Here is a 20,655-nt window from a genome sequence, read left to right on the forward strand (position 1 = left end):
TGGCCTGCTTCCACACTGTGGTGCTCCTATGATGCCAACAGTGTAGGTTGAGTACCTGCACGTGCTTTCTCAAGCTTGCCTCTGTGTTGACCTTCATGTTAACCCAGCCACTGGGCTTTGTCCTTCTATCGAGAAGAGCAGACGATGCCACTCAGATGACTTTGACTTTCCACTGTGGGTGTAGTACAGTCTGCCAGCAGCAGGGGATGGTGTTGCATCACCTTAATGGCAGGACCGGGTCCAAACTCTGAGGGGTCTGACCCCTTTTTGATTGGAGCGAGGGAGAGGGGAAAGCTCACTGTCATTTGTCGCTACCGGTTGCTTAAAGGTTTTAATTTGCACCCCATTTGCGTGGGAGTTATATGCCCACTGACGGGACGAAGTGACAACAAAATCAGAGTGGGAAACAGAAATTGCTGGAGCAAGTCAGCATCTGGAGTGGGGGTGGGGGAAGGGGAAGAAAGCAGACAAGGTTTCTGGTCCGGTGAGCCTTCTTGAGGACGGCAGTTTTCATTTGTCGCCAAAAAAGGAGGAAGTCTGAAATGATCATCTCCTTGGTAGATGAAAGGACAAGTTGGCCAGGGAGAGCAGAATTGAGAGTATCGTAGGTTTTGTTTGTTGACAAGAGCAGACCGCTCGGCCCTGGGAACGCACGCCTTTGGAGCGAACGGACGGGACTTGAAATCGGCACTCTTGCATTGAGATATGGAGCTGGCCTCTCAAAATGCCGCAGACTCCCCGGCGGGGAATTGAACCCCGGTCGCCCGCGTGACAGGCGGGGATACTAACCACTATACTACCGAGGATTGGACGACAGCGCGCTCTGTCGCATCCGTATTAGGTAGAATGTTCTTATGTGAAATTTGGATTTTGTTGTCAATTTGAGTTCTTCTTTAGATCATCTTCTACCTCTGTGGAGATGATTAAGGGAATAGTTATTGTTGTTTTCATGTTTTATTATTTGACTATCTATCTTTCAAGTAATCCGCCGCCGCTGCTGCTGCTGCTGTAAAACAGCCTTTTCGTTGTGCCCTACCGTCTGTGTTAAACTTCGTCTGCTGCTGATCCACGCGCTCTCTCCCATTACCTGCTTCTAACAAACTGATTTGTGTACGACAGCACAAATCCAACAGCCTGGCTTCAATTCCCACTGCCAAATGGACTCAGCACGAAAGCTTCCCCTTTTCAAGCTCGTCCCCTCAGGTTCTACTACCACCCATCAATCGCTTCCTCATCAGAGAGCAGTGCTCCCGGAGGACGGTGGGGTGACTTTACTGTACGCTGCATCAGATCTCTCAGCCATGCATTTAACATCGAAACATAGAAATTAAGTGCAGGAGTAGGCCATTCAGCCCTTCAAGTCAGGCAGAATCCGAGGAGCAGGAAAATCAGGATGCTGCCTGACTTGCTTCGCGTTTCCAGCGCCACTCTGATCGAGACTCTGATTTCCAGCGCCACTCTGATCGAGACTCTGATTTCCAGCGCCACTCTGATCGAGACTCTGATTTCCATCAACTGCAGTCCTCACTTGTTCCATTCAGCCCTTCAAGACATCACCACCATTCAATGTGATCATGACTGAACATGTAATTTCAGTAACCACTCCACTCCAGCTTCCTCTCCTTCCTCTTCCTCCCCTGGATCCCTTTAGCTGCAAGGTCTACGTCCGGCTCCCTCTTGAGTGTATCTCACAAACCGGCATAGCCGCATCTTCCTGTGGGAGACAAGTCCACAGGTTCACCACTCTCTGAGAGAAAAATTCTTCCTGAATCGCTTGCCCTTCGTTCGGAGACTGTGACCCCTGGTTCTGGACGCCCCCAACATTGGGAACCGGTGAACGTTTGCTGGGATCCCTCAGTACCAAGCATGGATCTGCATGGGTTTCTCTTCAGAAGGGTCAGTGTGAATGGCCTGCTTCCACACTGTGGTGCTCCTATGATGCCAACAGTGTAGGTTGAGTACCTGCACGTGCTTTCTCAAGCTTGCCTCTGTGTTGACCTTCATGTTAACCCAGCCACTGGGCTTTGTCCTTCTATCGAGAAGAGCAGACGATGCCACTCAGATGACTTTGACTTTCCACTGTGGGTGTAGTACAGTCTGCCAGCAGCAGGGGATGGTGTTGCATCACCTTAATGGCAGGACCGGGTCCAAACTCTGAGGGGTCTGACCCCTTTTTGATTGGAGCGAGGGAGAGGGGAAAGCTCACTGTCATTTGTCGCTACCGGTTGCTTAAAGGTTTTAATTTGCACCCCATTTGCGTGGGAGTTATATGCCCACTGACGGGACGAAGTGACAACAAAATCAGAGTGGGAAACAGAAATTGCTGGAGCAAGTCAGCATCTGGAGTGGGGGTCGGGGAAGGGGAAGAAAGCAGACAAGGTTTCTGGTCCGGTGAGCCTTCTTGAGGACGGCAGTTTTCATTTGTCGCCAAAAAAGGAGGAAGTCTGAAATGATCATCTCCTTGGTAGATGAAAGGACAAGTTGGCCAGGGAGAGCAGAATTGAGAGTATCGTAGGTTTTGTTTGTTGACAAGAGCAGACCGCTCGGCCCTGGGAACGCACGCCTTTGGAGCGAACGGACGGGACTTGAAATCGGCACTCTTGCATTGAGATATGGAGCTGGCCTCTCAAAATGCCGCAGACTCCCCGGCGGGGAATTGAACCCCGGTCTCCCGCGTGACAGGCGGGGATACTAACCACTATACTACCGAGGATTGGACGACAGCGCGCTCTGTCGCATCCGTATTAGGTAGAATGTTCTTATGTGAAATTTGGATTTTGTTGTCAATTTGAGTTCTTCTTTAGATCATCTTCTACCTCTGTGGAGATGATTAAGGGAATAGTTATTGTTGTTTTCATGTTTTATTATTTGACTATCTATCTTTCAAGTAACCGCCGCCGCTGCTGCTGCTGCTGTAAAACAGCCTTTTCGTTGTGCCCTACCGTCTGTGTTAAACTTCGTCTGCTGCTGATCCACGCGCTCTCTCCCATTACCTGCTTCTAACAAACTGATTTGTGTACGACAGCACAAATCCAACAGCCTGGCTTCAATTCCCACTGCCAAATGGACTCAGCACGAAAGCTTCCCCTTTTCAAGCTCGTCCCCTCAGGTTCTACTACCACCCATCAATCGCTTCCTCATCAGAGAGCAGTGCTCCCGGAGGACGGTGGGGTGACTTTACTGTACGCTGCATCAGATCTCTCAGCCATGCATTTAACATCGAAACATAGAAATTAAGTGCAGGAGTAGGCCATTCAGCCCTTCAAGTCAGGCAGAATCCGAGGAGCAGGAAAATCAGGATGCTGCCTGACTTGCTTCGCGTTTCCAGCGCCACTCTGATCGAGACTCTGATTTCCAGCGCCACTCTGATCGAGACTCTGATTTCCATCAACTGCAGTCCTCACTTGTTCCATTCAGCCCTTCAAGACATCACCACCATTCAATGTGATCATGACTGAACATGTAATTTCAGTAACCACTCCACTCCAGCTTCCTCTCCTTCCTCTTCCTCCCCTGGATCCCTTTAGCTGCAAGGTCTACGTCCGGCTCCCTCTTGAGTGTATCTCACAAACCGGCATAGCCGCATCTTCCTGTGGGAGACAAGTCCACAGGTTCACCACTCTCTGAGAGAAAAATTCTTCCTGAATCGCTTGCCCTTCGTTCGGAGACTGTGACCCCTGGTTCTGGACGCCCCCAACATTGGGAACCGGTGAACGTTTGCTGGGATCCCTCAGTACCAAGCATGGATCTGCATGGGTTTCTCTTCAGAAGGGTCAGTGTGAATGGCCTGCTTCCACACTGTGGTGCTCCTATGATGCCAACAGTGTAGGTTGAGTACCTGCACGTGCTTTCTCAAGCTTGCCTCTGTGTTGACCTTCATGTTAACCCAGCCACTGGGCTTTGTCCTTCTATCGAGAAGAGCAGACGATGCCACTCAGATGACTTTGACTTTCCACTGTGGGTGTAGTACAGTCTGCCAGCAGCAGGGGATGGTGTTGCATCACCTTAATGGCAGGACCGGGTCCAAACTCTGAGGGGTCTGACCCCTTTTTGATTGGAGCGAGGGAGAGGGGAAAGCTCACTGTCATTTGTCGCTACCGGTTGCTTAAAGGTTTTAATTTGCACCCCATTTGCGTGGGAGTTATATGCCCACTGACGGGACGAAGTGACAACAAAATCAGAGTGGGAAAGAGAAATTGCTGGAGCAAGTCAGCATCTGGAGTGGGGGTGGGGGAAGGGGAAGAAAGCAGACAAGGTTTCTGGTCCGGTGAGCCTTCTTGAGGACGGCAGTTTTCATTTGTCGCCAAAAAAGGAGGAAGTCTGAAATGATCATCTCCTTGGTAGATGAAAGGACAAGTTGGCCAGGGAGAGCAGAATTGAGAGTATCGTAGGTTTTGTTTGTTGACAAGAGCAGACCGCTCGGCCCTGGGAACGCACGCCTTTGGAGCGAACGGACGGGACTTGAAATCGGCACTCTTGCATTGAGATATGGAGCTGGCCTCTCAAAATGCCGCAGACTCCCCGGCGGGGAATTGAACCCCGGTCTCCCGCGTGACAGGCGGGGATACTAACCACTATACTACCGAGGATTGGACGACAGCGCACTCTGTCGCATCCGTATTAGGTAGAATGTTCTTATGTGAAATTTGGATTTTGTTGTCAATTTGAGTTCTTCTTTAGATCATCTTCTACCTCTGTGGAGATGATTAAGGGAATAGTTATTGTTGTTTTCATGTTTTATTATTTGACTATCTATCTTTCAAGTAATCCGCCGCCGCTGCTGCTGCTGCTGTAAAACAGCCTTTTCGTTGTGCCCTACCGTCTGTGTTAAACTTCGTCTGCTGCTGATCCACGCGCTCTCTCCCATTACCTGCTTCTAACAAACTGATTTGTGTACGACAGCACAAATCCAACAGCCTGGCTTCAATTCCCACTGCCAAATGGACTCAGCACGAAAGCTTCCCCTTTTCAAGCTCGTCCCCTCAGGTTCTACTACCACCCATCAATCGCTTCCTCATCAGAGAGCAGTGCTCCCGGAGGACGGTGGGGTGACTTTACTGTACGCTGCATCAGATCTCTCAGCCATGCATTTAACATCGAAACATAGAAATTAAGTGCAGGAGTAGGCCATTCAGCCCTTCAAGTCAGGCAGAATCCGAGGAGCAGGAAAATCAGGATGCTGCCTGACTTGCTTCGCGTTTCCAGCGCCACTCTGATCGAGACTCTGATTTCCAGCGCCACTCTGATCGAGACTCTGATTTCCAGCGCCACTCTGATCGAGACTCTGATTTCCATCAACTGCAGTCCTCACTTGTTCCATTCAGCCCTTCAAGACATCACCACCATTCAATGTGATCATGACTGAACATGTAATTTCAGTAACCACTCCACTCCAGCTTCCTCTCCTTCCTCTTCCTCCCCTGGATCCCTTTAGCTGCAAGGTCTACGTCCGGCTCCCTCTTGAGTGTATCTCACAAACCGGCATAGCCGCATCTTCCTGTGGGAGACAAGTCCACAGGTTCACCACTCTCTGAGAGAAAAATTCTTCCTGAATCGCTTGCCCTTCGTTCGGAGACTGTGACCCCTGGTTCTGGACGCCCCCAACATTGGGAACCGGTGAACGTTTGCTGGGATCCCTCAGTACCAAGCATGGATCTGCATGGGTTTCTCTTCAGAAGGGTCAGTGTGAATGGCCTGCTTCCACACTGTGGTGCTCCTATGATGCCAACAGTGTAGGTTGAGTACCTGCACGTGCTTTCTCAAGCTTGCCTCTGTGTTGACCTTCATGTTAACCCAGCCACTGGGCTTTGTCCTTCTATCGAGAAGAGCAGACGATGCCACTCAGATGACTTTGACTTTCCACTGTGGGTGTAGTACAGTCTGCCAGCAGCAGGGGATGGTGTTGCATCACCTTAATGGCAGGACCGGGTCCAAACTCTGAGGGGTCTGACCCCTTTTTGATTGGAGCGAGGGAGAGGGGAAAGCTCACTGTCATTTGTCGCTACCGGTTGCTTAAAGGTTTTAATTTGCACCCCATTTGCGTGGGAGTTATATGCCCACTGACGGGACGAAGTGACAACAAAATCAGAGTGGGAAAGAGAAATTGCTGGAGCAAGTCAGCATCTGGAGTGGGGGTCGGGGAAGGGGAAGAAAGCAGACAAGGTTTCTGGTCCGGTGAGCCTTCTTGAGGACGGCAGTTTTCATTTGTCGCCAAAAAATGAGGAAGTCTGAAATGATCATCTCCTTGGTAGATGAAAGGACAAGTTGGCCAGGGAGAGCAGAATTGAGAGTATCGTAGGTTTTGTTTGTTGACAAGAGCAGACCGCTCGGCCCTGGGAACGCACGCCTTTGGAGCGAACGGACGGGACTTGAAATCGGCACTCTTGCATTGAGATATGGAGCTGGCCTCTCAAAATGCCGCAGACTCCCCGGCGGGGAATTGAACCCCGGTCGCCCGCGTGACAGGCGGGGATACTAACCACTATACTACCGAGGATTGGACGACAGCGCGCTCTGTCGCATCCGTATTAGGTAGAATGTTCTTATGTGAAATTTGGATTCTGTTGTCAATTTGAGTTCTTCTTTAGATCATCTTCTACCTCTGTGGAGATGATTAAGGGAATAGTTATTGTTGTTTTCATGTTTTATTATTTGACTATCTATCTTTCAAGTAATCCGCCGCCGCTGCTGCTGCTGCTGTAAAACAGCCTTTTCGTTGTGCCCTACCGTCTGTGTTAAACTTCGTCTGCTGCTGATCCACGCGCTCTCTCCCATTACCTGCTTCTAACAAACTGATTTGTGTACGACAGCACAAATCCAACAGCCTGGCTTCAATTCCCACTGCCAAATGGACTCAGCACGAAAGCTTCCCCTTTTCAAGCTCGTCCCCTCAGGTTCTACTACCACCCATCAATCGCTTCCTCATCAGAGAGCAGTGCTCCCGGAGGACGGTGGGGTGACTTTACTGTACGCTGCATCAGATCTCTCAGCCATGCATTTAACATCGAAACATAGAAATTAAGTGCAGGAGTAGGCCATTCAGCCCTTCAAGTCAGGCAGAATCCGAGGAGCAGGAAAATCAGGATGCTGCCTGACTTGCTTCGCGTTTCCAGCGCCACTCTGATCGAGACTCTGATTTCCAGCGCCACTCTGATCGAGACTCTGATTTCCAGCGCCACTCTGATCGAGACTCTGATTTCCATCAACTGCAGTCCTCACTTGTTCCATTCAGCCCTTCAAGACATCACCACCATTCAATGTGATCATGACTGAACATGTAATTTCAGTAACCACTCCACTCCAGCTTCCTCTCCTTCCTCTTCCTCCCCTGGATCCCTTTAGCTGCAAGGTCTACGTCCGGCTCCCTCTTGAGTGTATCTCACAAACCGGCATAGCCGCATCTTCCTGTGGGAGACAAGTCCACAGGTTCACCACTCTCTGAGAGAAAAATTCTTCCTGAATCGCTTGCCCTTCGTTCGGAGACTGTGACCCCTGGTTCTGGACGCCCCCAACATTGGGAACCGGTGAACTTTTGCTGGGATCCCTCAGTACCAAGCATGGATCTGCATGGGTTTCTCTTCAGAAGGGTCAGTGTGAATGGCCTGCTTCCACACTGTGGTGCTCCTATGATGCCAACAGTGTAGGTTGAGTACCTGCACGTGCTTTCTCAAGCTTGCCTCTGTGTTGACCTTCATGTTAACCCAGCCACTGGGCTTTGTCCTTCTATCGAGAAGAGCAGACGATGCCACTCAGATGACTTTGACTTTCCACTGTGGGTGTAGTACAGTCTGCCAGCAGCAGGGGATGGTGTTGCATCACCTTAATGGCAGGACCGGGTCCAAACTCTGAGGGGTCTGACCCCTTTTTGATTGGAGCGAGGGAGAGGGGAAAGCTCACTGTCATTTGTCGCTACCGGTTGCTTAAAGGTTTTAATTTGCACCCCATTTGCGTGGGAGTTATATGCCCACTGACGGGACGAAGTGACAACAAAATCAGAGTGGGAAAGAGAAATTGCTGGAGCAAGTCAGCATCTGGAGTGGGGGTGGGGGAAGGGGAAGAAAGCAGACAAGGTTTCTGGTCCGGTGAGCCTTCTTGAGGACGGCAGTTTTCATTTGTCGCCAAAAAAGGAGAAAGGACAAGTTGGCCAGGGAGAGCAGAATTGAGAGTATCGTAGGTTTTGTTTGTTGACAAGAGCAGACCGCTCGGCCCTGGGAACGCACGCCTTTGGAGCGAACGGACGGGACTTGAAATCGGCACTCTTGCATTGAGATATGGAGCTGGCCTCTCAAAATGCCGCAGACTCCCCGGCGGGGAATTGAACCCCGGTCTCCCGCGTGACAGGCGGGGATACTAACAACTATACTACCGAGGATTGGACGACAGCGCACTCTGTCGCATCCGTATTAGGTAGAATGTTCTTATGTGAAATTTGGATTTTGTTGTCAATTTGAGTTCTTCTTTAGATCATCTTCTACCTCTGTGGAGATGATTAAGGGAATAGCTATTGTTGTTTTCATGTTTTATTATTTGACTATCTATCTTTCAAGTAATCCGCCGCCGCTGCTGCTGCTGTAAAACAGCCTTTTCGTTGTGCCCTACCGTCTGTGTTAAACTTCGTCTGCTGCTGATCCACGCGCTCTCTCCCATTACCTGCTTCTAACAAACTGATTTGTGTACGACAGCACAAATCCAACAGCCTGGCTTCAATTCCCACTGCCAAATGGACTCAGCACGAAAGCTTCCCCTTTTCAAGCTCGTCCCCTCAGGTTCTACTACCACCCATCAATCGCTTCCTCATCAGAGAGCAGTGCTCCCGGAGGACGGTGGGGTGACTTTACTGTACGCTGCATCAGATCTCTCAGCCATGCATTTAACATCGAAACATAGAAATTAAGTGCAGGAGTAGGCCATTCAGCCCTTCAAGTCAGGCAGAATCCGAGGAGCAGGAAAATCAGGATGCTGCCTGACTTGCTTCGCGTTTCCAGCGCCACTCTGATCGAGACTCTGATTTCCAGCAACTGCAGTCCTCACTTGTTCCATTCAGCCCTTCAAGACATCACCACCATTCAATGTGATCATGACTGAACATGTAATTTCAGTAACCACTCCACTCCAGCTTCCTCTCCTTCCTCTTCCTCCCCTGGATCCCTTTAGCTGCAAGGTCTACGTCCGGCTCCCTCTTGAGTGTATCTCACAAACCGGCATAGCCGCATCTTCCTGTGGGAGACAAGTCCACAGGTTCACCACTCTCTGAGAGAAAAATTCTTCCTGAATCGCTTGCCCTTCGTTCGGAGACTGTGACCCCTGGTTCTGGACGCCCCCAACATTGGGAACCGGTGAACGTTTGCTGGGATCCCTCAGTACCAAGCATGGATCTGCATGGGTTTCTCTTCAGAAGGGTCAGTGTGAATGGCCTGCTTCCACACTGTGGTGCTCCTATGATGCCAACAGTGTAGGTTGAGTACCTGCACGTGCTTTCTCAAGCTTGCCTCTGTGTTGACCTTCATGTTAACCCAGCCACTGGGCTTTGTCCTTCTATCGAGAAGAGCAGACGATGCCACTCAGATGACTTTGACTTTCCACTGTGGGTGTAGTACAGTCTGCCAGCAGCAGGGGATGGTGTTGCATCACCTTAATGGCAGGACCGGGTCCAAACTCTGAGGGGTCTGACCCCTTTTTGATTGGAGCGAGGGAGAGGGGAAAGCTCACTGTCATTTGTCGCTACCGGTTGCTTAAAGGTTTTAATTTGCACCCCATTTGCGTGGGAGTTATATGCCCACTGACGGGACGAAGTGACAACAAAATCAGAGTGGGAAAGAGAAATTGCTGGAGCAAGTCAGCATCTGGAGTGGGGGTCGGGGAAGGGGAAGAAAGCAGACAAGGTTTCTGGTCCGGTGAGCCTTCTTGAGGACGGCAGTTTTCATTTGTCGCCAAAAAAGGAGGAAGTCTGAAATGATCATCTCCTTGGTAGATGAAAGGACAAGTTGGCCAGGGAGAGCAGAATTGAGAGTATCGTAGGTTTTGTTTGTTGACAAGAGCAGACCGCTCGGCCCTGGGAACGCACGCCTTTGGAGCGAACGGACGGGACTTGAAATCGGCACTCTTGCATTGAGATATGGAGCTGGCCTCTCAAAATGCCGCAGACTCCCCGGCGGGGAATTGAACCCCGGTCTCCCGCGTGACAGGCGGGGATACTAACCACTATACTACCGAGGATTGGACGACAGCGCGCTCTGTCGCATCCGTATTAGGTAGAATGTTCTTATGTGAAATTTGGATTCTGTTGTCAATTTGAGTTCTTCTTTAGATCATCTTCTACCTCTGTGGAGATGATTAAGGGAATAGTTATTGTTGTTTTCATGTTTTATTATTTGACTATCTATCTTTCAAGTAATCCGCCGCCGCTGCTGCTGCTGCTGTAAAACAGCCTTTTCGTTGTGCCCTACCGTCTGTGTTAAACTTCGTCTGCTGCTGATCCACGCGCTCTCTCCCATTACCTGCTTCTAACAAACTGATTTGTGTACGACAGCACAAATCCAACAGCCTGGCTTCAATTCCCACTGCCAAATGGACTCAGCACGAAAGCTTCCCCTTTTCAAGCTCGTCCCCTCAGGTTCTACTACCACCCATCAATCGCTTCCTCATCAGAGAGCAGTGCTCCCGGAGGACGGTGGGGTGACTTTACTGTACGCTGCATCAGATCTCTCAGCCATGCATTTAACATCGAAACATAGAAATTAAGTGCAGGAGTAGGCCATTCAGCCCTTCAAGTCAGGCAGAATCCGAGGAGCAGGAAAATCAGGATGCTGCCTGACTTGCTTCGCGTTTCCAGCGCCACTCTGATCGAGACTCTGATTTCCAGCGCCACTCTGATCGAGACTCTGATTTCCAGCGCCACTCTGATCGAGACTCTGATTTCCATCAACTGCAGTCCTCACTTGTTCCATTCAGCCCTTCAAGACATCACCACCATTCAATGTGATCATGACTGAACATGTAATTTCAGTAACCACTCCACTCCAGCTTCCTCTCCTTCCTCTTCCTCCCCTGGATCCCTTTAGCTGCAAGGTCTACGTCCGGCTCCCTCTTGAGTGTATCTCACAAACCGGCATAGCCGCATCTTCCTGTGGGAGACAAGTCCACAGGTTCACCACTCTCTGAGAGAAAAATTCTTCCTGAATCGCTTGCCCTTCGTTCGGAGACTGTGACCCCTGGTTCTGGACGCCCCCAACATTGGGAACCGGTGAACTTTTGCTGGGATCCCTCAGTACCAAGCATGGATCTGCATGGGTTTCTCTTCAGAAGGGTCAGTGTGAATGGCCTGCTTCCACACTGTGGTGCTCCTATGATGCCAACAGTGTAGGTTGAGTACCTGCACGTGCTTTCTCAAGCTTGCCTCTGTGTTGACCTTCATGTTAACCCAGCCACTGGGCTTTGTCCTTCTATCGAGAAGAGCAGACGATGCCACTCAGATGACTTTGACTTTCCACTGTGGGTGTAGTACAGTCTGCCAGCAGCAGGGGATGGTGTTGCATCACCTTAATGGCAGGACCGGGTCCAAACTCTGAGGGGTCTGACCCCTTTTTGATTGGAGCGAGGGAGAGGGGAAAGCTCACTGTCATTTGTCGCTACCGGTTGCTTAAAGGTTTTAATTTGCACCCCATTTGCGTGGGAGTTATATGCCCACTGACGGGACGAAGTGACAACAAAATCAGAGTGGGAAAGAGAAATTGCTGGAGCAAGTCAGCATCTGGAGTGGGGGTGGGGGAAGGGGAAGAAAGCAGACAAGGTTTCTGGTCCGGTGAGCCTTCTTGAGGACGGCAGTTTTCATTTGTCGCCAAAAAAGGAGAAAGGACAAGTTGGCCAGGGAGAGCAGAATTGAGAGTATCGTAGGTTTTGTTTGTTGACAAGAGCAGACCGCTCGGCCCTGGGAACGCACGCCTTTGGAGCGAACGGACGGGACTTGAAATCGGCACTCTTGCATTGAGATATGGAGCTGGCCTCTCAAAATGCCGCAGACTCCCCGGCGGGGAATTGAACCCCGGTCTCCCGCGTGACAGGCGGGGATACTAACAACTATACTACCGAGGATTGGACGACAGCGCACTCTGTCGCATCCGTATTAGGTAGAATGTTCTTATGTGAAATTTGGATTTTGTTGTCAATTTGAGTTCTTCTTTAGATCATCTTCTACCTCTGTGGAGATGATTAAGGGAATAGCTATTGTTGTTTTCATGTTTTATTATTTGACTATCTATCTTTCAAGTAATCCGCCGCCGCTGCTGCTGCTGTAAAACAGCCTTTTCGTTGTGCCCTACCGTCTGTGTTAAACTTCGTCTGCTGCTGATCCACGCGCTCTCTCCCATTACCTGCTTCTAACAAACTGATTTGTGTACGACAGCACAAATCCAACAGCCTGGCTTCAATTCCCACTGCCAAATGGACTCAGCACGAAAGCTTCCCCTTTTCAAGCTCGTCCCCTCAGGTTCTACTACCACCCATCAATCGCTTCCTCATCAGAGAGCAGTGCTCCCGGAGGACGGTGGGGTGACTTTACTGTACGCTGCATCAGATCTCTCAGCCATGCATTTAACATCGAAACATAGAAATTAAGTGCAGGAGTAGGCCATTCAGCCCTTCAAGTCAGGCAGAATCCGAGGAGCAGGAAAATCAGGATGCTGCCTGACTTGCTTCGCGTTTCCAGCGCCACTCTGATCGAGACTCTGATTTCCAGCAACTGCAGTCCTCACTTGTTCCATTCAGCCCTTCAAGACATCACCACCATTCAATGTGATCATGACTGAACATGTAATTTCAGTAACCACTCCACTCCAGCTTCCTCTCCTTCCTCTTCCTCCCCTGGATCCCTTTAGCTGCAAGGTCTACGTCCGGCTCCCTCTTGAGTGTATCTCACAAACCGGCATAGCCGCATCTTCCTGTGGGAGACAAGTCCACAGGTTCACCACTCTCTGAGAGAAAAATTCTTCCTGAATCGCTTGCCCTTCGTTCGGAGACTGTGACCCCTGGTTCTGGACGCCCCCAACATTGGGAACCGGTGAACGTTTGCTGGGATCCCTCAGTACCAAGCATGGATCTGCATGGGTTTCTCTTCAGAAGGGTCAGTGTGAATGGCCTGCTTCCACACTGTGGTGCTCCTATGATGCCAACAGTGTAGGTTGAGTACCTGCACGTGCTTTCTCAAGCTTGCCTCTGTGTTGACCTTCATGTTAACCCAGCCACTGGGCTTTGTCCTTCTATCGAGAAGAGCAGACGATGCCACTCAGATGACTTTGACTTTCCACTGTGGGTGTAGTACAGTCTGCCAGCAGCAGGGGATGGTGTTGCATCACCTTAATGGCAGGACCGGGTCCAAACTCTGAGGGGTCTGACCCCTTTTTGATTGGAGCGAGGGAGAGGGGAAAGCTCACTGTCATTTGTCGCTACCGGTTGCTTAAAGGTTTTAATTTGCACCCCATTTGCGTGGGAGTTATATGCCCACTGACGGGACGAAGTGACAACAAAATCAGAGTGGGAAACAGAAATTGCTGGAGCAAGTCAGCATCTGGAGTGGGGGTGGGGGAAGGGGAAGAAAGCAGACAAGGTTTCTGGTCCGGTGAGCCTTCTTGAGGACGGCAGTTTTCATTTGTCGCCAAAAAAGGAGGAAGTCTGAAATGATCATCTCCTTGGTAGATGAAAGGACAAGTTGGCCAGGGAGAGCAGAATTGAGAGTATCGTAGGTTTTGTTTGTTGACAAGAGAAGACCGCTCGGCCCTGGGAACGCACGCCTTTGGAGCGAACGGACGGGACTTGAAATCGGCACTCTTGCATTGAGATATGGAGCTGGCCTCTCAAAATGCCGCAGACTCCCCGGCGGGGAATTGAACCCCGGTCTCCCGCGTGACAGGCGGGGATACTAACCACTATACTACCGAGGATTGGACGACAGCGCGCTCTGTCGCATCCGTATTAGGTAGAATGTTCTTATGTGAAATTTGGATTTTGTTGTCAATTTGAGTTCTTCTTTAGATCATCTTCTACCTCTGTGGAGATGATTAAGGGAATAGTTATTGTTGTTTTCATGTTTTATTATTTGACTATCTATCTTTCAAGTAATCCGCCGCCGCTGCTGCTGCTGCTGTAAAACAGCCTTTTCGTTGTGCCCTACCGTCTGTGTTAAACTTCGTCTGCTGCTGATCCACGCGCTCTCTCCCATTACCTGCTTCTAACAAACTGATTTGTGTACGACAGCACAAATCCAACAGCCTGGCTTCAATTCCCACTGCCAAATGGACTCAGCACGAAAGCTTCCCCTTTTCAAGCTCGTCCCCTCAGGTTCTACTACCACCCATCAATCGCTTCCTCATCAGAGAGCAGTGCTCCCGGAGGACGGTGGGGTGACTTTACTGTACGCTGCATCAGATCTCTCAGCCATGCATTTAACATCGAAACATAGAAATTAAGTGCAGGAGTAGGCCATTCAGCCCTTCAAGTCAGGCAGAATCCGAGGAGCAGGAAAATCAGGATGCTGCCTGACTTGCTTCGCGTTTCCAGCGCCACTCTGATCGAGACTCTGATTTCCAGCAACTGCAGTCCTCACTTGTTCCATTCAGCCCTTCAAGACATCACCACCATTCAATGTGATCATGACTGAACATGTAATTTCAGTAACCACTCCAGCTTCCTCTCCGTACCCCTGGATCCCTTTAGCTGCAAGGTCTACGTCCGGCTCCCTCTTGAGTGTATCTCACAAACCGGCATAGCCGCATCTTCCTGTGGGAGACAAGTCCACAGGTTCACCACTCTCTGAGAGAAAAATTCTTCCTGAATCGCTTGCCCTTCGTTCGGAGACTGTGACCCCTGGTTCTGGACGCCCCCAACATTGGGAACCGGTGAACTTTTGCTGGGATCCCTCAGTACCAAGCATGGATCTGCATGGGTTTCTCTTCAGAAGGGTCAGTGTGAATGGCCTGCTTCCACACTGTGGTGCTCCTATGATGCCAACAGTGTAGGTTGAGTACCTGCACGTGCTTTCTCAAGCTTGCCTCTGTGTTGACCTTCATGTTAACCCAGCCACTGGGCTTTGTCCTTCTATCGAGAAGAGCAGACGATGCCACTCAGATGACTTTGACTTTCCACTGTGGGTGTAGTACAGTCTGCCAGCAGCAGGGGATGGTGTTGCATCACCTTAATGGCAGGACCGGGTCCAAACTCTGAGGGGTCTGACCCCTTTTTGATTGGAGCGAGGGAGAGGGGAAAGCTCACTGTCATTTGTCGCTACCGGTTGCTTAAAGGTTTTAATTTGCACCCCATTTGCGTGGGAGTTATATGCCCACTGACGGGACGAAGTGACAACAAAATCAGAGTGGGAAAGAGAAATTGCTGGAGCAAGTCAGCATCTGGAGTGGGGGTGGGGGAAGGGGAAGAAAGCAGACAAGGTTTCTGGTCCGGTGAGCCTTCTTGAGGACGGCAGTTTTCATTTGTCGCCAAAAAAGGAGAAAGGACAAGTTGGCCAGGGAGAGCAGAATTGAGAGTATCGTAGGTTTTGTTTGTTGACAAGAGCAGACCGCTCGGCCCTGGGAACGCACGCCTTTGGAGCGAACGGACGGGACTTGAAATCGGCACTCTTGCATTGAGATATGGAGCTGGCCTCTCAAAATGCCGCAGACTCCCCGGCGGGGAATTGAACCCCGGTCTCCCGCGTGACAGGCGGGGATACTAACAACTATACTACCGAGGATTGGACGACAGCGCACTCTGTCGCATCCGTATTAGGTAGAATGTTCTTATGTGAAATTTGGATTTTGTTGTCAATTTGAGTTCTTCTTTAGATCATCTTCTACCTCTGTGGAGATGATTAAGGGAATAGCTATTGTTGTTTTCATGTTTTATTATTTGACTATCTATCTTTCAAGTAATCCGCCGCCGCTGCTGCTGCTGTAAAACAGCCTTTTCGTTGTGCCCTACCGTCTGTGTTAAACTTCGTCTGCTGCTGATCCACGCGCTCTCTCCCATTACCTGCTTCTAACAAACTGATTTGTGTACGACAGCACAAATCCAACAGCCTGGCTTCAATTCCCACTGCCAAATGGACTCAGCACGAAAGCTTCCCCTTTTCAAGCTCGTCCCCTCAGGTTCTACTACCACCCATCAATCGCTTCCTCATCAGAGAGCAGTGCTCCCGGAGGACGGTGGGGTGACTTTACTGTACGCTGCATCAGATCTCTCAGCCATGCATTTAACATCGAAACATAGAAATTAAGTGCAGGAGTAGGCCATTCAGCCCTTCAAGTCAGGCAGAATCCGAGGAGCAGGAAAATCAGGATGCTGCCTGACTTGCTTCGCGTTTCCAGCGCCACTCTGATCGAGACTCTGATTTCCAGCAACTGCAGTCCTCACTTGTTCCATTCAGCCCTTCAAGACATCACCACCATTCAATGTGATCATGACTGAACATGTAATTTCAGTAACCACTCCACTCCAGCTTCCTCTCCTTCCTCTTCCTCCCCTGGATCCCTTTAGCTGCAAGGTCTACGTCCGGCTCCCTCTTGAGTGTATCTCACAAACCGGCATAGCCGCATCTTCCTGTGGGAGACAAGTCCACAGGTTCACCACTCTCTGAGAGAAAAATTCTTCCTGAATCGCTTGCCCTTCGTTCGGAGACTGTGACCCCTGGTTCTGGACGCCCCCAACATTGGGAACCGGTGAACGTTTGCTGGGATCCCTCAGTACCAAGCATGGATCTGCATGGGTTTCTCTTCAGAAGGGTCAGTGTGAATGGCCTGCTTCCACACTGTGGTGCTCCTATGATGCCAACAGTGTAGGTTGAGTACCTGCACGTGCTTTCTCAAGCTTGCCTCTGTGTTGACCTTCATGTTAACCCAGCCACTGGGCTTTGTCCTTCTATCGAGAAGAGCAGACGATGCCACTCAGATGACTTTGACTTTCCACTGTGGGTGTAGTACAGTCTGCCAGCAGCAGGGGATGGTGTTGCATCACCTTAATGGCAGGACCGGGTCCAAACTCTGAGGGGTCTGACCCCTTTTTGATTGGAGCGAGGGAGAGGGGAAAGCTCACTGTCATTTGTCGCTACCGGTTGCTTAAAGGTTTTAATTTGCACCCCATTTGCGTGGGAGTTATATGCCCACTGACGGGACGAAGTGACAACAAAATCAGAGTGGGAAACAGAAATTGCTGGAGCAAGTCAGCATCTGGAGTGGGGGTGGGGGAAGGGGAAGAAAGCAGACAAGGTTTCTGGTCCGGTGAGCCTTCTTGAGGACGGCAGTTTTCATTTGTCGCCAAAAAAGGAGGAAGTCTGAAATGATCATCTCCTTGGTAGATGAAAGGACAAGTTGGCCAGGGAGAGCAGAATTGAGAGTATCGTAGGTTTTGTTTGTTGACAAGAGCAGACCGCTCGGCCCTGGGAACGCACGCCTTTGGAGCGAACGGACGGGACTTGAAATCGGCACTCTTGCATTGAGATATGGAGCTGGCCTCTCAAAATGCCGCAGACTCCCCGGCGGGGAATTGAACCCCGGTCTCCCGCGTGACAGGCGGGGATACTAACCACTATACTACCGAGGATTGGACGACAGCACGCTCTGTCGCATCCGTATTAGGTAGAATGTTCTTATGTGAAATTTGGATTTTGTTGTCAATTTGAGTTCTTCTTTAGATCATCTTCTACCTCTGTGGAGATGATTAAGGGAATAGTTATTGTTGTTTTCATGTTTTATTATTTGACTATCTATCTTTCAAGTAATCCGCCGCCGCTGCTGCTGCTGCTGTAAAACAGCCTTTTCGTTGTGCCCTACCGTCTGTGTTAAACTTCGTCTGCTGCTGATCCACGCGCTCTCTCCCATTACCTGCTTCTAACAAACTGATTTGTGTACGACAGCACAAATCCAACAGCCTGGCTTCAATTCCCACTGCCAAATGGACTCAGCACGAAAGCTTCCCCTTTTCAAGCTCGTCCCCTCAGGTTCTACTACCACCCATCAATCGCTTCCTCATCAGAGAGCAGTGCTCCCGGAGGACGGTGGGGTGACTTTACTGTACGCTGCATCAGATCTCTCAGCCATGCATTTAACATCGAAACATAGAAATTAAGTGCAGGAGTAGGCCATTCAGCCCTTCAAGTCAGGCAGAATCCGAGGAGCAGGAAAATCAGGATGCTGCCTGACTTGCTTCGCGTTTCCAGCGCCACTCTGATCGAGACTCTGATTTCCAGCGCCACTCTGATCGAGACTCTGATTTCCAGCGCCACTCTGATCGAGACTCTGATTTCCATCAACTGCAGTCCTCACTTGTTCCATTCAGCCCTTCAAGACATCACCACCATTCAATGTGATCATGACTGAACATGTAATTTCAGTAACCACTCCACTCCAGCTTCCTCTCCTTCCTCTTCCTCCCCTGGATCCCTTTAGCTGCAAGGTCTACGTCCGGCTCCCTCTTGAGTGTATCTCACAAACCGGCATAGCCGCATCTTCCTGTGGGAGACAAGTCCACAGGTTCACCACTCTCTGAGAGAAAAATTCTTCCTGAATCGCTTGCCCTTCGTTCGGAGACTGTGACCCCTGGTTCTGGACGCCCCCAACATTGGGAACCGGTGAACGTTTGCTGGGATCCCTCAGTACCAAGCATGGATCTGCATGGGTTTCTCTTCAGAAGGGTCAGTGTGAATGGCCTGCTTCCACACTGTGGTGCTCCTATGATGCCAACAGTGTAGGTTGAGTACCTGCACGTGCTTTCTCAAGCTTGCCTCTGTGTTGACCTTCATGTTAACCCAGCCACTGGGCTTTGTCCTTCTATCGAGAAGAGCAGACGATGCCACTCAGATGACTTTGACTTTCCACTGTGGGTGTAGTACAGTCTGCCAGCAGCAGGGGATGGTGTTGCATCACCTTAATGGCAGGACCGGGTCCAAACTCTGAGGGGTCTGACCCCTTTTTGATTGGAGCGAGGGAGAGGGGAAAGCTCACTGTCATTTGTCGCTACCGGTTGCTTAAAGGTTTTAATTTGCACCCCATTTGCGTGGGAGTTATATGCCCACTGACGGGACGAAGTGACAACAAAATCAGAGTGGGAAAGAGAAATTGCTGGAGCAAGTCAGCATCTGGAGTGGGGGTCGGGGAAGGGGAAGAAAGCAGACAAGGTTTCTGGTCCGGTGAGCCTTCTTGAGGACGGCAGTTTTCATTTGTCGCCAAAAAAGGAGGAAGTCTGAAATGATCATCTCCTTGGTAGATGAAAGGACAAGTTGGCCAGGGAGAGCAGAATTGAGAGTATCGTAGGTTTTGTTTGTTGACAAGAGCAGACCGCTCGGCCCTGGGAACGCACGCCTTTGGAGCGAACGGACGGGACTTGAAATCGGCACTCTTGCATTGAGATATGGAGCTGGCCTCTCAAAATGCCGCAGACTCCCCGGCGGGGAATTGAACCCCGGTCTCCCGCGTGACAGGCGGGGATACTAACCACTATACTACCGAGGATTGGACGACAGCGCGCTCTGTCGCATCCGTATTAGGTAGAATGTTCTTATGTGAAATTTGGATTTTGTTGTCAATTTGAGTTCTTCTTTAGATCATCTTCTACCTCTGTGGAGATGATTAAGGGAATAGTTATTGTTGTTTTCATGTTTTATTATTTGACTATCTATCTTTCAAGTAACCGCCGCCGCTGCTGCTGCTGCTGTAAAACAGCCTTTTCGTTGTGCCCTACCGTCTGTGTTAAACTTCGTCTGCTGCTGATCCACGCGCTCTCTCCCATTACCTGCTTCTAACAAACTGATTTGTGTACGACAGCACAAATCCAACAGCCTGGCTTCAATTCCCACTGCCAAATGGACTCAGCACGAAAGCTTCCCCTTTTCAAGCTCGTCCCCTCAGGTTCTACTACCACCCATCAATCGCTTCCTCATCAGAGAGCAGTGCTCCCGGAGGACGGTGGGGTGACTTTACTGTACGCTGCATCAGATCTCTCAGCCATGCATTTAACATCGAAACATAGAAATTAAGTGCAGGAGTAGGCCATTCAGCCCTTCAAGTCAGGCAGAATCCGAGGAGCAGGAAAATCAGGATGCTGCCTGACTTGCTTCGCGTTTCCAGCGCCACTCTGATCGAGACTCTGATTTCCAGCGCCACTCTGATCGAGACTCTGATTTCCAGCGCCACTCTGATCGAGACTCTGATTTCCATCAACTGCAGTCCTCACTTGTTCCATTCAGCCCTTCAAGACATCACCACCATTCAATGTGATCATGACTGAACATGTAATTTCAGTAACCACTCCACTCCAGCTTCCTCTCCTTCCTCTTCCTCCCCTGGATCCCTTTAGCTGCAAGGTCTACGTCCGGCTCCCTCTTGAGTGTATCTCACAAACCGGCATAGCCGCATCTTCCTGTGGGAGACAAGTCCACAGGTTCACCACTCTCTGAGAGAAAAATTCTTCCTGAATCGCTTGCCCTTCGTTCGGAGACTGTGACCCCTGGTTCTGGACGCCCCCAACATTGGGAACCGGTGAACGTTTGCTGGGATCCCTCAGTACCAAGCATGGATCTGCATGGGTTTCTCTTCAGAAGGGTCAGTGTGAATGGCCTGCTTCCACACTGTGGTGCTCCTATGATGCCAACAGTGTAGGTTGAGTACCTGCACGTGCTTT

The 20,655-nt window shown here is 50.3% G+C and overlaps 11 non-coding genes across 11 annotated transcripts; all 11 read right to left on the reverse strand.

The window, feature by feature from the left end:
• Positions 1-734: 734 nt before the first annotated feature.
• On the reverse strand, positions 735-806 carry trnad-guc (transfer RNA aspartic acid (anticodon GUC)). Its single transcript has one exon. It is a non-coding gene; the product is annotated as a tRNA-Asp (tRNA).
• Positions 807-2,641: 1,835 nt separating this feature from the next.
• Positions 2,642-2,713, reverse strand: trnad-guc (transfer RNA aspartic acid (anticodon GUC)). The gene has a single exon. It is a non-coding gene; the product is annotated as a tRNA-Asp (tRNA).
• A 1,804-nt stretch (positions 2,714-4,517) lies between these two features.
• trnad-guc (transfer RNA aspartic acid (anticodon GUC)) lies at positions 4,518-4,589 on the reverse strand. Its single transcript has one exon. It is a non-coding gene; the product is annotated as a tRNA-Asp (tRNA).
• A 1,835-nt stretch (positions 4,590-6,424) lies between these two features.
• On the reverse strand, positions 6,425-6,496 carry trnad-guc (transfer RNA aspartic acid (anticodon GUC)). The gene has a single exon. It is a non-coding gene; the product is annotated as a tRNA-Asp (tRNA).
• A 1,803-nt stretch (positions 6,497-8,299) lies between these two features.
• trnad-guc (transfer RNA aspartic acid (anticodon GUC)) lies at positions 8,300-8,371 on the reverse strand. Its single transcript has one exon. It is a non-coding gene; the product is annotated as a tRNA-Asp (tRNA).
• A 1,772-nt stretch (positions 8,372-10,143) lies between these two features.
• Positions 10,144-10,215, reverse strand: trnad-guc (transfer RNA aspartic acid (anticodon GUC)). Its single transcript has one exon. It is a non-coding gene; the product is annotated as a tRNA-Asp (tRNA).
• Positions 10,216-12,018: 1,803 nt separating this feature from the next.
• trnad-guc (transfer RNA aspartic acid (anticodon GUC)) lies at positions 12,019-12,090 on the reverse strand. The gene has a single exon. It is a non-coding gene; the product is annotated as a tRNA-Asp (tRNA).
• A 1,772-nt stretch (positions 12,091-13,862) lies between these two features.
• On the reverse strand, positions 13,863-13,934 carry trnad-guc (transfer RNA aspartic acid (anticodon GUC)). The gene has a single exon. It is a non-coding gene; the product is annotated as a tRNA-Asp (tRNA).
• Positions 13,935-15,664: 1,730 nt separating this feature from the next.
• On the reverse strand, positions 15,665-15,736 carry trnad-guc (transfer RNA aspartic acid (anticodon GUC)). Its single transcript has one exon. It is a non-coding gene; the product is annotated as a tRNA-Asp (tRNA).
• Positions 15,737-17,508: 1,772 nt separating this feature from the next.
• trnad-guc (transfer RNA aspartic acid (anticodon GUC)) lies at positions 17,509-17,580 on the reverse strand. The gene has a single exon. It is a non-coding gene; the product is annotated as a tRNA-Asp (tRNA).
• A 1,835-nt stretch (positions 17,581-19,415) lies between these two features.
• trnad-guc (transfer RNA aspartic acid (anticodon GUC)) lies at positions 19,416-19,487 on the reverse strand. The gene has a single exon. It is a non-coding gene; the product is annotated as a tRNA-Asp (tRNA).
• Positions 19,488-20,655: the final 1,168 nt, after the last annotated feature.

Source organism: Chiloscyllium punctatum, chromosome 30 (genome assembly GCF_047496795.1).
Source record: "Chiloscyllium punctatum isolate Juve2018m chromosome 30, sChiPun1.3, whole genome shotgun sequence".
Classification (NCBI taxonomy): Eukaryota; Metazoa; Chordata; class Chondrichthyes; order Orectolobiformes; family Hemiscylliidae; genus Chiloscyllium; species Chiloscyllium punctatum.